The sequence below is a fragment of the Lepisosteus platostomus genome, unplaced genomic scaffold (genome assembly GCF_059453375.1).
Source record: "Lepisosteus platostomus isolate fLepPlt1 unplaced genomic scaffold, fLepPlt1.hap1 Scaffold_46_H1, whole genome shotgun sequence".
Classification (NCBI taxonomy): Eukaryota; Metazoa; Chordata; class Actinopteri; order Semionotiformes; family Lepisosteidae; genus Lepisosteus; species Lepisosteus platostomus.
The window spans coordinates 599,162-616,345 of record NW_028291666.1 but is presented as its reverse complement, the minus strand read 5'-3'; the positions used below and the strand labels follow the sequence as shown (position 1 = coordinate 616,345).

General features: G+C 44.8%; 4 non-coding genes and 1 pseudogene across 4 annotated transcripts; 3 read left to right on the top strand and 2 right to left on the bottom strand.

Moving 5' to 3' along the window:
* Positions 1–1,185: 1,185 nt before the first annotated feature.
* On the bottom strand, positions 1,186–1,265 carry LOC148633709 (U4 spliceosomal RNA; annotated as a pseudogene).
* A 230-nt stretch (positions 1,266–1,495) lies between these two features.
* LOC148633708 (U5 spliceosomal RNA) lies at positions 1,496–1,612 on the bottom strand. The gene has a single exon (XR_015933921.1). It is a non-coding gene; the product is annotated as a U5 spliceosomal RNA (small nuclear RNA).
* Positions 1,613–2,909: 1,297 nt separating this feature from the next.
* trnar-ccu (transfer RNA arginine (anticodon CCU)) lies at positions 2,910–2,982 on the top strand. The gene has a single exon. It is a non-coding gene; the product is annotated as a tRNA-Arg (tRNA).
* Positions 2,983–8,902: 5,920 nt separating this feature from the next.
* Positions 8,903–8,975, top strand: trnar-acg (transfer RNA arginine (anticodon ACG)). Its single transcript has one exon. It is a non-coding gene; the product is annotated as a tRNA-Arg (tRNA).
* Positions 8,976–13,237: 4,262 nt separating this feature from the next.
* On the top strand, positions 13,238–13,319 carry trnaf-aaa (transfer RNA phenylalanine (anticodon AAA)). Its single transcript has one exon. It is a non-coding gene; the product is annotated as a tRNA-Phe (tRNA).
* Positions 13,320–17,184: the final 3,865 nt, after the last annotated feature.

The window sequence follows — 17,184 nt, the reverse complement described above, 5'->3', positions numbered from 1 at the left end:
CTCATATTCTTATGATGGCAGACATGATGCTGTGTTTAAAACCGGGGTTAATGGACATTATATGACTGTCAATTCTGTTTTGTTTTGGAGACTCTTGGCTGCCTATGTGGTACAGTGCAGCGTGAAGAAAACATTTTCCAAAACTGTGTCAGCTCAAAAGTTGTAAGAAAACCTTTCCAGCTGCTTTAACTCTCTTCATTTTTGTCATTTAATTGTCTGTCGGCACTATGTAGCAGCATTGCATGACAACCCATCTCACCACGGAAAGGAACCTAACAGCTTTTGTAAGAGAGGAGAAAAGGACCTGGCCCGTACAGGACTCGAACCCACAACCTTGGTGTTATTAGCTCTAACCAACTGAGCTAACCAGCCTCACGACAGCAATCCTCTCTGTGCTGCAAAAAATCGAACTCAGGGAATTTCTTTTGCCCTCCTTTGAATTGAAAGCCGTGTAATTCAGTGTACGGGCTTTCTCGTGCAGTTTTATAGTTCTTGTAACCCAAATCCTACACTGGCGTGAAGTGACCCCCCATTTCACAGCATTTTTCAGCTGATTTAAAATGTACCTAAAGGAGAAGCATTATTGAAGACCATCAATTACCAAGAGCTTTTGTCAAAGGTTTTGGTGGTCATTTTTAATGACCACAGAGCGCTGTGACCTCGGTTTTACATCTCATCCAAGAGACAGCGCCCTTTTACAACACAGCGTCTCCGTCACTATGCTGGGGGATTGGGACCCGCACAGACCTCAGGGTGAGCGCCCCCCCACCGGCACCATTAACACCGCTTCCAGCTGGAAACTTTGTTTTTCCCTGTAGCTCACCCTCATCCGGGTACTGACCTGGCTAACACCTGTTTTGCTTCAGTGGGTTTTCAGTTGCGAGTTGCAAGGGGATGCAAGTGATGGAGCCACTCGCTGCAAAAGCCACTGCTTTGGCTGGGAATCGAACCAGAGCTTCCCGCATGGGAAGCGAGAATTCTACCACTGAACCAACAATGCTCACTGCCCAGTCCTTCAAAAAAGACGTTTTTTTGGTGCTCTGTTAAAAAAGCGTCGACATTACCTCTTTCAAAAGGCTTCACTTTCCTAGTCACATTCCAAGGCTCATTGAACCCGGGCTGTTTCCTCCAGCGGTATAGTATTGCAGTTAGACAGCACGATGCCTGCAAGACTATGTCACGCTCTGACGAGAAAAGTTTTCAACTAGCAATAATCGTGCCTCGGCTAAACCTCACAGGCTACGATACTGCCACTGCACAAAGCTGACGGTTGCCAGGCAACCGCGGGGATCCTATGGAAATCGTTATCAATCGTCTCATGGCATGTCGTTGCTGTAACGCTTCATATTTGCGGCCGGACACTTCCCGCCTCCCAGAGGAAAGAGCGCCAATCAGACAGGCGGAGACCGAGGACTCGCAGAGCAGATGGCCACAGTCGCCGTAATAAGAGCGATTGTGAGCGGTTTTGTTTTCTCTCTTTGACCAGCCCAGCTGCGCCCCACCCGAAGGCAGGGAAGCACAAAAATTGTATGGAACTCATTCATGCTCCTTTACTTGGAAATCTTTAGTAAAAGGCAAAAGATTTGTACGAGATGAAGAGAAACCAGAGTGCGTGGCTGGACAGCTGCAGGAGCCCAGGCCGCCTTCAAGGCCTCTGCCCTGCCGGTCGTGGTTGGCAATGCACCTGGCCTTACAAACGAGCCAGTGGGGCCCGTTCAGCTCCGGGCTCATCGCCTGCGGCTCTCGGCTTACCTGGCAGGGGAGATACCTTGATCAGCCTGTAGTTGGAGTAGTTGGATTGTTTTCTTGTTTTGTTTTGCGCGCTTACGAACGCCATGGAAAACGAAACAAAACTAAAGCCCTCGGCTCCTCCACTTGATTATAATCCCGTTACGTGTCGAAGCAGGAATTTACGTCATCCTACCACTGTAACACGGGGAATAGAGGGAAATGAGCACAAGCTACGAATTGTCTCAATCACTCCCTACAGTAGTAAGACGCCTGGAAGCGTGCACCCCCATCATTAATCTTTGCGCATCTGTGCAAGGTAAACTCTGGAGCAGTCTCTGAAACTGCTCAAAGGAAACACGTGATTGATTCCATGTGCATCTGGGGTTCATTTCTTATTTACATTTAATTCAAGGGAAAGGCTTGGGTCAGTTTCAGACGGCCTCCAACAGCGAGATTCAAGCGCCCCACCTTCAGCCCAATCTGCGCCGCCAGAACGCCAACGGCTCCTCTGGTCTCCGGGGTGCGGTTGTGACCCCGTAACCTAAAGTGTTGGTGGCAGACAAATGGAGACTAACAGGTGATGTCCTAGGACATGACTACATTGTGACACTCGGTGGGGATGGTGACCATTGCTTGGAAAAGAGTGCGAGGCCCCTTTAGAAAAACATTTTGTTAACAGGCATTCTGCCTCAGCCTAAACACCTATAGCTTGCAAAGCGCATGCTATTAGACAGGCACCTCTGCAAGACCTTAAGAGTCTCTTAAACTAGTGATAGTAAGGTGTTCCCAATGGGCGATGTTTGGCTTTCAAATCATCTCTCTGTGGAAGCGCCGAGATGCAGCTGTTTAAGGCTTAGAAGCAGCTGACTGTTTCACTACCTAGCTGATTACTGTCAGTCAGGGAGCTCAGAGGTGAAAAGCCTGTCTGAGAGACAATTCGCCGTCAATCAGTTCAATATGTTCCGTACCAGCTCGGCGCACCTGAGATCATCTTGGTAGCCGTGTAGCTCAGATGAGTGAGAGCGTGTGTGTGTGTACCACCGTGATTGGATGCCGGTCCTTCTCAGGTCACAGTAAACCTTCTGCTGCCTAACTTTCCTAATTTTGGGGATCCCTTTGAAAAAGCAAAGGAAAAAAAAAACTGGCTCTTCATCAGCGTGATTGACCCAACCCAGTGTGCCCCAGTGGCCTAATGGATAAGGCACTGGCCTCCTAAGCCAGGGATTGTGGGTTCGAGTCCCATCTGGGGTGCTCCTGTCCCTTTTTGAGTGTACAAATGTCCTTGTGATTTGTGAAGCTGCAACCCCACCTTACTCAGTGAGCGTCTCTGCTTTTCTCTCACATACAGTTGGGAGAAAAACTTTTGTAAACAGCCCTTTGGAATGATGTGGATTTCTGCATGAATGGCTCCTAACATGTGATCTTATCTTTATCTAAGTCATAATAATTAATAAAGAGAGTCTGATTTAACAAACAACACACGCCCAACATTTGACATTGCTGTTTCTTTATTGACCAAATGGTTTAAACAATCAAGGTCATTGATGGAAAAAGTACGTGAACCCTTATATTAAGGAGCTAGTGGAACCTCCTTTATGACAAAAACCTCAACCCCCACTTTCTGTAGCGGCTGGTCAGACCTGAGCAGCGGTTAGGAGGTATTTTGGCCTATTCCTCTATGAAAAACTGTTTCAGTTCATGTATATTTTTGGGATGTCTTGCACTGAACGGCCTGCTTCAGATCACGGCACAGCACTTCAATGTTCTCCTGTTCAGATTTCTTCTTATGGTGGACTCATAAACACAGACATAAGACAAAGTCAACCACCTGTTCGCTAGATCCCATCCCCACTCAGCTAGTCAAAGATTCCCTCGAAGGACTGGCAGGACCTATAATTAGTATGATGAATGCATCGCTTGCGTCAGGCGTTGTACCTGATCAATTTAAGGTAGCGGTTGTTAGACCGCTCCTTAAGAAGTCAAATTTGGATCCACAAGTTCTTAACAACTACAGGCCTGTCTCAAAGGTCCCATTTCAATCTAAAAGTCTTGGGAGAATAGTTGTTGCCCAACGTCAATCGTATCTGGATTCAAATAATATACTTGAGAAATTTCAGTCTGGTTTCTGAAACTGCATTAACAAGAGTCGTAAATGATATTCTCTTAGCTACTGATGCGGGGAATGCAACAGTGCTTGTGCTTCTAGATCTTAGAGCTGCCTTTGACACGGTTGACCTCTCTGTTTTGTTACACAGGCTTGAGTTTGAGGTTGGCTTATCTGGAACCGTCCTTCAGTGGTTTACTTCACATTTAACTCATCGTTTTCATTATGTTCAAATATCTAATAATTGTACTGCTTCATCAATGTCACCAGTTCAATTTGGGGTACCAGAAGATCAGTGCTGGGACCAATATTGCTCTCTCTCTCTACATGCTGCTGCTAGGTAGGATAATATGAAAAAATAATATGAACTTTCATTCATATGCTGATGACACTCAAATAAACATTTTGTTTACACCAAACGACAACTCTTCTATTATCAGTTTAGTTAAATGCATTAAGGAAGGAAATACTTGGATGTGTGAAAACTTTTTGTTACTCAACTCTGAGAAAAATGAGGATCTGTTGATCGGAGGCAACAATACTGATAGGACTACTATAACTTCAGCACTTAACTCAGAGGATTTAAACATTTGCCTCAAAGAGACAGCACGTAACCTAGGCGGCATATTAGACACAAGGCTCTTAACAACTTGCATTGTTAAGTGCCTTGGGACAACCTTGTTGTGAAAGGCGCTATATAGAAATACATTGATTTGAATTGAATTGACAATGTAAAATGTTGTGTGTTGTTTGTTAAACAAGACTGTCTTTATTTATCAAAAAATAAAAGGAATTTGCTAGGAATGCAAACGTTTGGTTGCGCTTCTTCATGCTGCATCGTCGGCATGAGTGGAGCTTTTTAAACATCTGTACTTACTGTGCCCCATAAGAAATCGTTTGTCCCCGTTCAAAAGAGATTGTGCGATGTCCTGCAGTGTTCGCAAAGCAAACCTTTGACAGTTTGAAAAGAGGAATTTATTCTGCTTCCTGTGTGTGCAGTAGTTACAAAGTTGAACGTCTTTACACGATTTGCTGCAGTTTTCAGTGGGCGGGCTTTGTCAGATGGCTTGGAAAAACGCACTGTGTTTCGGCTTGGGAAACATCATGAGAAGTGTCCTGCATGTTTTCTGTGTATAGCTGTCTTTTAACGCATACAGAATTCATTCGAAATCATTGATTTCTCCAATTAACAAGGGTCCCTTAAAGGATGAGTCAAAGTAACGTCTAATCGGATTAGTTTCCTTAGAGCTGGTTCAGAGTTTCCTCAAGAGTTTACCTTACACAGATGCGCAAAGAAGAATGTTGGGGGTGCACGCTTCAAGGTGCCTTACAGCTGTAGGGAGTGATTCGAGATGATTCGTGGCGTGTGCTCGTTCCCATATACCGTACGCCCCGGGGTGCAGTGCTAGGATGACGTACAATACCGCTTGGGCACATAACGGCGTTATATGCAAGTGCGGGACGTGAGGGTTTTCGTTTGTTCATTTTGTTTTGCTCTGCTTTGCTTTGTTTCATGGTCAAGAGGCGTAAGGTAAGTCGTAATCCAGGGAGAACACTGGTGGCAAACAGTCCAAGGTGAGAGGCGAGGTCCAAAGTCAAAAAGGCAGAAGGGGAGTCCAATATCCAGAATAAACGAGGTAATGGAAAAAACGCCAGGTAGAGCTCTCAAGGAGTAGACTCAATACCAGCGGGAAGCAGGTAAAGATGGTAAAAATAGCACTGCGTACCGCACGGTGGAGTGTGTGCAGGTGGGTTAACTCGTGCGGCGGCGTTTGTTAATAATCACCCGCTGCTGGTGCTGTTTAGATTGCTTAAGAGTTGGTCTTAACTGCCTGGCGGTCATGACAAGCTCCTCTTTAAGCTGTGGTTTAGTTTTGCATTCATGTGTTTCTAGAGCAGTTATTTATGGGGGTGGGTGGGTCTTTCACAGAGGCTCAGGACAAATCCCCTGCATGAAAGTCTACTGTGTGCGTTCAAACAGTCACAGGTCAAGAGCCAGGCAGGAGGACAATGGACAGAAGAAGCAACGAACTAAAAATAAAAGAACGAATATGAAAAAGCCACCATCTTTTTCTTTTTGACATTTTCCGACTTTCATGCAAGCCAGGACAAAGTTGCTCGTAGCTACTTGTGGATTCAAATACTCTATCGAGTGCTTTGATGAGTTTTTGCAATTTGATTGTCGTCCTGTCAGCCTGTTTCTGTTTTTCTTTTCAATCTAGTGATGGAAAGTAAGAGGGAAATGATGGAGCAATCAATAACTGCTCCGGAAAAATGGCAGAAAGAAATGGCCCGTCACTAAGGACATTTGTGAAGCAGAGGAGTGACATCACCACAAAGGCGACACATTCTGCTGATGGTTTTGGTGAATAATGATTGAGGCGCGTTAAGAGAAAGGTAGCTGTGTCAGCATGCGTAGGCTGCAAAGGATAAAGCAAAGGTTTACTCCATGCTGAAAAGAGAAGAAAAGAAGCACAACGTTTCGGCTGTGGAGTCTTCTGTGCCATCTTCTTTAGCGATGGTGATGATGTTTACATTGGAAAAACTGAGACACGCATACTGGAGGGGCTTGAACCACCAACTTTTCAGCACCACAGAGTCTGACAGTCTTTTGTGCGCCCTACATTTGCAGGTTTATGGTCAAAGAAAACAATCACTTGCGCTTCTTGCAGCCGGCAATCTTTTTCCACTGACAACCAAGAAATGGATTTCATCTTTCACAAGCTGTATGGATTTCTTCAAAAACAAGTTATTCCAGAAAGGAAATGAATTCTTGCATTAAACTGAACCAAGCTGTACATGTTTGTCTGAAATGAGACATTCGGCACAACAAGACACGGAGAGAGGCACCGCTGGTATTCAGACCAGGGATCGCCTGCTTACTAGGCAGGCACTTTAAGCCACTAGGGAACAGCGCCAGCGGAGCACCGCGCTTTTACAGACACTTGGATTTGGGTTTTTTTCATTTATGTTTGTGGACCTTCACCATTTGAGGAAGTGAGTTAGATAAGAAAGTTACAGGTATGGTGAGCAATGACTAACAAAGGCACGTACTGCATATTCCTTACAGAAGAGTAAGCAATTTGTTCTAAAAAACACCGGCTAAAGTCCAACATCGTTAGCAATCTTATTACTTAAATAGAATAAACATCAATAAACTGTAAGGTGCTGGTACATGCGAGTAGATTTGATCTTCTATTAAACAAAAATGCAATTACAGCTCTAAAAAGGTCAACCTAGACTTCTGTAACAGATCTGTTCAGGTCATCGCTGTTCCTCTGACCTTGTGAGTCTTTGGAATTTTAAAAGTGTATTTTGCTTGCCTTTCATGTGGTCTGTGTACAAGTCACTGTGGCGTATGCGGTCCTACACAGCCTTGCTATAGACGTGACGAGCCTCCGCTATGTTGCAATGGAGAACAGGTTCAGTACGGAGCTGCCGAGAAAATTCAGCTGGAAAGCTCGTTGCAGAAAAGCATCGTTATCTGCGTCCAGCTGCAAAGCGTCACTCGTGGGTGCTGAAGAATCGATTTCACAGGCTGCGGGTATAGGCGATTTAGAGTGTTAAAGGTCCCAGCGAAAACAAAACAGCGCTGGTCCTTTTTCATGCACGCACGAGAGCAAATGCAAAGGATTTGAACCTGCGCAGGGAGACCCAAACAGATTTTAAGTGTGTTGCCTTAACCACTCGGCCACGATTACAGTAAGTACGCCAGCTGTTGGCTTCTTGCTACAATCGAACAAGGAGTGCAAGGCGGCGGCGGCAACTTTTTTCAAGTTCGCTCTCCGTTTAAGAAACCTTTTACGCCATACGTGTAAGCAGACACACACCTCAGAGTACTTAAGGGTGGCTTCAAGTTGGAATGATAAAGTCTCCCCGTTCGGACATGAAAATAGAACTTTCTTAGACAGAAAGAAATCAACAACGGAGACATGTGGATGACGATTTCAGTCACTGCACTTTGAATAGCATTTTTACTCGAGTTACAGGAGATGCCCGAATGGCCCTTGACCTACGCTCTTACGAATGACTTGGAACATTCAAAGAGAACAGCCCTCAAGTCCTGCGGTTTATTATAATGCTGTTGCGTGTCGAGGCAGTATTTGACTCCGTCCTACCGTTGAGACAGGGGGCGTACTGTAAATGAACTGCACCTGACAGCTTTAGAAAAACACCTGGGCTCAGTACGGTGCTGAGAGCTCAGCGTTGCTGTTGTTCTTATTAGCACGCACTGCATCGGCTATGACCCGAACTTTTCAATTATTCCGATCAGTAAGTCAACACGTAGTCCACATGAAAGGTAGAAATATTCTCTTGTCTGTCTCATGTTTTTATAGAACTGAATGTCCCTGACAATGTACTGTTAGTTTTAATTGAAGAACGGCATCTGTGTTCAAATATAAAAAATATAAAAAAAACGCTGGCGGTTTAAACACGCGGAAGAAAACTGAGGGATCCACAGTATGTGGACCCTCCGTGCGCCATCAGTCCGCACTCCGGACTCTGAATCCTACCATCCAAGTTAAGATCTCGGCGGAACCTGAGGCGCAGTTCCTTCTTAAAACGTAATCTGGTGAGCATTTCTAGAATCGTACTTGTATAGATGCAGCCTTTAATGTGTTGCTAGGTTAAAATTGATGACTTCTTGTATTTCAGTAGGCAACTGCCCTCTTGATTTCAGATTGAATTTCTTTATTACAGGGGCGCTTTTATGATGACAGAGTCATGTTCAGGTACTTTGCTTGATGGAGGAAGCTCATTTCGGACTCTGTGATCTGCTCACCTGGAAAGGTCTGCTGTACTACTACAAGAGAGAAGTAGAGTCTGGAAGAAGGGACAATTTTATGATGCTTTGGAAGGTAGTTTTTTTTTTCTTTGAAATCGAAATGAATCAGAATATCAGAGCAAAAGACAAACTCTTGGTTTGGTTTAAAGAGATATGGTTTTAACACAGACAAAATGTAGAAAACAGGTGTTTCTCACTTTTGGAAAAGAATGGACCGGGGGTAATATTTTACTAGTTGCAGTGCTGATCTCACTGGGTTACAGTCCTGCAGTGTCACACCAGGGCCAGTGGCGCAATGGATAACGCGTCTGACTACGGATCAGGAGATTGCAGGTTCGACTCCTGCCTGGCTCGGGTCGTTTTTAAACGCATCGGGCTACTCCCTAAGTAGTCTGTGCTACTTACTGCATTGTAATCGTACCCAGTAAGAGATTTCCTTCATGTAAATGAACTGCACCTGACAGCTTTAGAAAAACACCTGGGCTCAGTACGGTGCTGAGAGCTCAGCGTTGCTGTTCTAATTAGCACGCACTGCATCGGCTATGAGCCCGAACCTTTCAATTATTCCGATCAGTAAGTCAACACGTAGTCCACATGAACGGTAGAAATATTCTCTTGTCTGTCTCTTGTTTGTATAGAACTGAATGTCCCTGACAATGTACTGTTAGTTTTAATTGAAGAACGGCATTTGTGTTCAAATATACCAGACAAGTTTATGTAACTGCTCATGCGACACTCAGTTGTAATTAGTCAAGAAATAAAGTCGAACAACAGCTGCGGGTTTGATTCTGAACGTATCAGATTGCAGCGCCTTTTACTTCCATTGACAAATGATAGAGATTTGAAGAGAGATCCTTCAGACCAGCAAGCAAACCCACGGCTATTTCGGTTTTCTATCTAGGCAACGTTGGTGTCTGCAATAGCATACATGAAAGCGTGATGCAATTTCTGTGGCTACATTTGTTGCACGTCATGCACAGTAAGAGTGTTTCTAACACCAAATAAAAAGTCAACAAATAGCGATCACGCCTTCTCCTCAGTTAACCCACTGAAACCCTTGCTGTTAACAGTTCTTTACTGCGTGCTTTAAGAGCACCTACACATCGTGTCGGTTCTTACAGCTTTATTCATTAGGTTTTCAAAGGCATAAGTAGAGCACCAGAGGTGCGAACGCAAAATGTGTGGTTATCTGAAGAATTGCTTTCCATGGCAGCGGGGCCAAGCGATTTAGCGTTTTTATAGTACCAGGAAAGGAGAAGCGGCACTCCGCCTCTGCCGCGCAGGCACAAGGTGACGTTCGGCAGACGCCGGAGTCGGCAGGTTTCGAACCTGCGCGGGGAAACCCCAACGCATTTCGAGCCCATCGCCTTAACCACTCGAGCACGACAAATGCGAGCTCCCCGCCGCCGCATTCCTCCTATAATCAAACACGGACTGCGAGGTGGCTGCGGAAACCTTTTTAAAGTTGCTCTCCGTTAAAAAAAATACCTTTCACAAGATTCGTGCCGGCAGACAGACACGCCTCAGAGGGTTTAAGGCTGGCTTCACGTTCAAATGATAAAGTCCCCCAGTCCGGATGTCAAAATGCAACTTTGGCAGACAGAAAAAACATCAACGAACCAAAAATGTGGACAAGGATTTTACAAGCTGCACCACACTGCACTTTCAAAAGCATTTACATTCGTGTTAGACGCAGGAATTGCCTTTGATTTGCGCGCTTACGAACGCCATGGAAAACGAAACAAAACTAAAGCCCTCAGCTCCTGCACTTGATTATAATCCCGTTACGTGTCGAAGCAGGAATTTAAGTCATCCTACCACTGCAACACGGGGAATAGAGGGAAATGAGCACAAGCTACGAATTGTCTCTAATCAGTCCCTACAGTTGTAAGACGCCTGGAAGCGTGCACCCCCATCATGAATCTTTGCGCATCTGTGCAAGGTAAACTCTGGAGCAGTCTCTGAAACGGCTCAAAGGAAACACGTGATTGATTCCATGTGCATCTGGGGTTCATTTCTTATTTACATTTAATTCAAGGGAAAGGCTTGGGTCAGTTTCAGACGGCCTCCAACAGCGAGATTCAAGCGCCCCACCTTCAGCCCAATCTGCGCCGCCAGAACGCCAACGGCTCCTCTGGTCTCCGGGGTGCGGTTGTGACCCCGTAACCTAAAGTGTTGGTGGCAGACAAATGGAGACTAACAGGTGATGTCCTAGGACATGACTACATTGTGACACTCGGTGGGGATGGTGACCATTGCTTGGAAAAGAGTGCGAGGCCCCTTTAGAAAAACATTTTGTTAACAGGCATTCTGCCTCAGCCTAAACACCTATAGCTTGCAAAGCGCATGCTATTAGACAGGCACCTCTGCAAAACCTTAAGAGTCTCTTAAACTAGTGATAGTAAGGTGTTCCCAATGGGCGATGTTCGGCTTTCAAATCATCTCTCCGTGGAAGCGCCGAGATGCAGCTGTTTAAGGCTTAGAAGCAGCTGACTGTTTTACTACCTAGCTGATCACTGTCAGTCAGGGAGCTTAGAGGTGAAAAGCCTGTCTGAGAGACAATTCGCCGTCGATCAGTTCAATATGTTCCGTACAAGCTCGGCGCACCTGAGATCATCTTGGTAGCCGTGTAGCTCATATGAGTGAAAGCGTGTGTGTCAGGACTCTTACTTGGCCATCCCAACATACGGAATTTCTTCTGTTTCAGCCACTCTGTTGTTGATGTACTCCTTTGTTTTTGTCATGTTGCAAGACCCAGCGTCTTTTGAGTTTTAGATCACAGGCAGACACCCTGACATTCTGCTGTAGAATTTCCTGATACATCTCGGAATTCATCGGTCCCTCGATGATTGCAAGCCGTACAGCCTCCGCCATGCTTCCCAGGTGGGATGAGGTTTTGGAGTTGGTATGCAGTGTTTTGTTATCTCCAAACATAACGCTGTGCACATTTACCAACAAGTTCAACTTTTGTCACGTCTGTCCACAGAACATTGTTCCAGGAGTTGCTGTGGAACATCCATGTGGTCTTTAGCAAACTTGAGAGGGGCAGTGGTGGTTTTTTTGTTGGGGAGAGCAGTGGTTTCCTCCATGGTGACCTCGCATGATCACCACTCCTGTTCAGATTTCTTCTTATGGTGGACTCATGAACACAGACGTAAGACAAAGTAAACCACCTGTGTGCTAGATCCCATCCCCACTCAGCTAGTCAAAGATTCCCTCGAAGGACTGGCAGGACCTATAATTAGTATGATGAATGCATCGCTTGCGTCAGGCGTCGTACATGATCAATTTAAGGTAGTGGTTCTTAGACCGCTCCTTAAGAAGTCAAATTTGGATCCACAAGTTCTTAACAACTACAGGCCTGTCTCAAAGGTCCCATTTCAATCTAAAAGTCTTGAAAGAATAGTTGTTGCCCAACATCAAATGGATTCAAATAATATACTTGAGAAATTTCAGTCTGGTTTCTGAAACTGCATTAACAAGAGTCGTAAATTATATTCTCTTAGCTACTGATGCGGGGAATGCAACAGTGCTAGGTTGCAACAGTGCTAGGAATGCAAACTTTAGGTTGCGCTTCTTCATGCTGCATCATTGGCATGAGTGGAGCTTTTTAAACGTCTGTACTTACTGCGCCCCATAAGAAATCGTTTGTCCCTGTTCAAAAGAGATTGTGCGATGTCCTGCAGCGTTCGCAAAGCAAACCTTTGACAGTTTGAATAGAGGAATTTATTCTGCTTCCTGTGCGTGCAGTAGTTACAAACTTGAACGTCTTTACACGATCTCCTGCAGTTTTCAGTGGGCAGGCTTGGTCAGATGGCTTGGAAAAACGCACTGTGTTTCGGCTCGGGAAACATCATGAGCAGTGTCCTGCATGTTTTCTGTGTATAGCTGTCTTTTAACGCATACAGAATTCATTCGAAATCATTGATTTCTCCAATTAACAAGGATCCCTTAAATGATGAGTCAAAGTAACATCTAATCGGATTAGTTTCCTTAGAGCTGGTTCAGAGTTTGCTCAAGAGTTTACCTTTCACAGATGAGCAAAGAAGAATGTTGGGGGTGCACGCTTCAAGGCACCTTACAGCTGTAGGGAGTGATTCGAGACGATTCGTGGCGTGTGCTCGTTCCCATATACCATACGCACCGGCGTGCAGTGCTAGGATGACGTACAATACCGCTTGGGCACGACACGGCGTTATATGCAAGTGCGGGACGTGAGGGTTTTCGTTTGTTCGTTTTGTTTTGCTCTGCTTTGCTTTGTTTTGCTTTCCATCGCGTTGGTAAGAGCGTAAATAAAAAGGCGATTCCTGCGTCTACCACTAATGTAAGAGCTATTTCAAGTGCGACGTGGTGCGGCTTTTCAAATGCTTGTGGGCATTTCTCTGTTGTTGATTCTTTTTTTGTGTGTAACAAAGTGGCATTTTCATGTCCGGACGGGGAGACTTTATCATTCCGACATGAAGCCACCCTTAAGTCCTCTGAGGCGTGTCTGTCTGCAAGGCTTGTATTTTGGAAATGTTTTTTTGAAACGGAGAACGACTTTGAAATAGGCTTCCGCCGGCGCCTCGCGATCCAGGTAAGATTGTAGCAAGAACGCAGCGGCTGTGGGGCTTGCTGTAGTCGTGGCCGAGTGGTTAAGGCGATGGACTAAAAATCCATTGGGGTCTCCCTGCGCATGTTCGAATCCTGCCGACTACGTTGTCCGCCTCCAGTCGGTGTGTTCCGGCGCAAGCAAAGAAGCGCGCCTCTTTGTTGTTCCTGGTGGTTTTAAAACGCCCAATCGCTTGTACCCGCTGCCTTGAAATAAATTCTTCAGCATCCGCGAATGGCATTTTGCAGCTGGAAGCATATGTCGACGCTTTTTGCACAGAGCACCAAAAAAGCGTCTTTTTTGAAGGCCCAGACACTTAGCATTGGTGTTTCAGTGGTAGAATTCTTGCCTGCCACGCGGGAGGCTTGGGTTTGATTCCCGGCCAATGCAGTGGCTTTTGCAGCGAGCGGCTCCATCACTTGCATCCCCTTGCAACTCGCAACTGAAAACCCACTGAAGCTAAGCAGGTGTGAGCCAGGTCAGTACCCGGATGAGGGTAAGCTACAGGAAAAAACAAAGCTTCCAGCTGGAAGCGGTGTTAATGGTGCCGGCGGGGGGGCGCTCACCCTGAGGTCTGTGCGGGTCCCAATGTCCCAGCATAGTGACGGAGACGCTGTGTTGTAAAAGGGCGCTGTCTTTCGGATGAGATGTAAAACCGAGGTCATAGTGCTCTGTGGTCATTAAAAATGACCACCAAAACCTTTGACAAAAGCTCTTGGTAATTGATGGTCTTCAATAATGCTTCTCCTTTAGGTACATTTTAAATCAGCTGAAAAATGCTGTGAAATGGGGGGACACTTCAGGCCAGTGTAGGATTTGGGTTACAAGAACCATGAAACTGCACGAGAAAGCCCGTACACTGAATTACACGGCTTTCTATTCAAAGGAGGGCAAAAGAAATTCCCTGAGTTCGATTTTTTGCAGCACAGAGAGGACCACCGTCGTGAGGCCGGTTAGTTCAGTTGGTTAGAGCGGGGTGCTAATAACGCCAAGGTCATGGGTTCAATCCCCGTACGGGCTATGTTCTTTTCTCCTCTCTTACCAAAGCTGTTAGGTTCCTTTCTGTGGTGAGATGGGTTGTCATGCAATGCTGCCACATAGTGCCGACAGACAAGAGTGTTGCGGGAGAAGAGAAAAGTGTTTGAAGATTTAAGAGTGTCTTAGGTGGAGTCAAAATCAAGTGTCACAAATGCAAGTGGGAGGATTTCCAATGTTTAATATGGTAAAAATAAGCAGAAGTTATCTGCCGGTCATGGCACAGTCTGCCATGCTTTTGTCAGATACTGTAAAGTGGTGTCGAACTGGAGCCTCACCATTTGCATATGTGAGGCTCCAGTTATACATCGAGTGTCACATTAAATGACAAAAATGAAGAGAGTTAAAGCAGCTGGAGAGGTTTTCTTACAACTTTTGAGCTGACACAGTTTTGGAAAATGTTTCCTTCACGCTGCACTGTACAACATAGGCAGCCAAGAGTCTCCAAAACAAAACAGAATTGACAGATAGGAGAAAATTCCCACTCGTCCTGAAGTTCCCAAAATCCAGCACTGAGCGTAAACAAAGTGTCTAAGTAGCGTGGGAATGCTAACCCTAACCCTAGCTGGAGTTTGAGCAATCCAGCACTGAGCGTAAAAAGATGAGTCAAAGTAACGTCTAATCGGATTAGTTTCCTTAGAGCTGGTTCAGAGTTTGCTCAAGAGTTTACCCAGTGGGCATTGATTCGTCGAATATACGTATATTCACGGCGAAAATACGGCTATACGTATATATACGTCGCCTCGACGTATAATCAACGTCGAATTGCAACCGTAAAATCGACGACATTAATAAACGCATATATAACGTCGAAAACACATCTAACACAGTGCCTGAGGCTTTTTACTGTATGTATCGTGTGTGCCGCAACTAGGAGTATACGGCACTCTGCACAGTGTACGAAGTAAATTATTTCCGCAGTAATTAATTTACACGTGTATAATAAATATAGTAAATATAATAAATTAATTACTGCGAAAATAATTTTCTTCGTAAATCCTGCAATCCAGATGATTGGGGTATTGGTGCATGGCTACAGTCTGTGCTAGGAACATGGAGAGGGTCTCTGGTTCAATACATATTTGTGGGTCTGGTATTATTCGTTATGATCATATCGTTAATATCCTGTTTGAAAAACATGTGGACTAAAGCTGCTGCTTCTGTGCTAATTGTACGCCCTGAAGGGATCATGAAGGTCAAAAAATGATTTCATGGGAAAGGTTCTCTTATCTAGTGGCAGAACCTGATGGGTAGAACAATATAGCTTTAAGGGGGGTTACCCTTGGGAGTGATTCCCCTAGATGCAAATGATTATTGTGGTTTGTTTGTTCATAATAAGATGTTTTGCAGGAACGGAACAAAGAGAAATTTTACAACTTCAGCTAGAATTGTTCTACAAAACGTCACAGCTGAGGCAGGGGAACAATGTGTAGATTTTTCTAAGAGTTATTACCCAGTTGTTGACCAATCTGTTGACCAATGTTGACCAAAAAAGCCTAGGATTATGCTGGGCTCCAGCCCACAGGGATTTACCTGTGCTGTAAGAACTAATGAGTGAATAAGGAGACTGGATTCTGGTGAAAGACTTCAGGAAAAAGAAATTGTGTTCACTCAGGTGGAGGGGGCTGTACCAGGTGCTGCTGACCACTGCCACTGCTGTGAAGGTCACAGAAATGGTGCCCTGGATTCATGCTTCCCACTGTAAAAAGGTCACAAACGAACTGAACAAAGCGCAGGAGTGATGTCTCCACAAGGACAGATGGGGATAACCTGCTTGGGACTGATGTGCACAGCCTTTTTCCTTTTTATGTAGAAGCCTGTCACCACCCCAAAAGAGGAAGAATCTAAACACGAAGCCTCTTTGTATACAAACTGGCTGAATGAAACTGATAATGAGGGGGATATGCGTAATTTGTGGTATAAATTTATAAATCATACTGTAAAGTTAAAGAAATTTAATGCATCTTGTTATATATGTGCTTTAATGCCTCATTCTACAGCCTCACCCATGCGACTTTTTATGAAATGTACTCTTTTATTAATATCATGTTAGAAGGCTTAGACGCTATCAAACAAGAATTAAGGGGAGTTAGATTAATGGCACTTCAGAACAGGTTCGTGCTGGACCTTCAAAATGCAGCATCTGGAGGAGTCTATGCTTTAGTAGGAGACTCCTGTTGTACATATATTCCAGCTAATGACTATGATTACGGAAATCTTACACTCGCTATTCAGCATTTAAAAGAACTAAAAGACAAGGTGAATAAAGAGAGAGGCATAAAAGATACACCGGCTTTTCTCTCCTGGTTAGAATCACTGTTTGGGCCAGGGGGAATGTTTTTCTTTTAAGTTACTAACACCGATTATAGGGGCTGTGATACTTGTCTTCCTGTTTTTATGTTGCTGTATGACATGTATTATTCCAATGCTTCGAAATATGGAAATATGGTACCTAGGGGGATAAACTGTTCATCCTTCCAGTCTGGAGAATTGGCAGCTGTCTGACGTCAGTAAGTGATCCTTAAAAAATTAATAGTTCCATGACAGTGTGCATCACCAGAAAATCAATTTCAATGCATTAAAACTCTTGTTATCCTTCTGATCATTGAAGTGTCATTGCCCCAGCACTGTATACTCTTACTTTTGACGCCTGTCTGAAGTTGGATCCATTTCTAAGAATGGTGACTCACATATCCTCATGCTCAACTTTGGCTCAACCACACAAACTATGAAGTTAATCATCTGCTTTTGCTCCAAGATTTATGTTACTAGGCTCTGGGGATCCTCGTGTTCAAACTTTGCCCTTATTGTGGATGATCCATGACAGAATTCAGGGAATTCAGAATTCTGATACCTCAGCTCAGATTCTGACTGGGCAGACTGTCATTGCCTGGTGTGAATGTGTGCATATCTGTTTTTGTGCATGTTCTGTGGCCT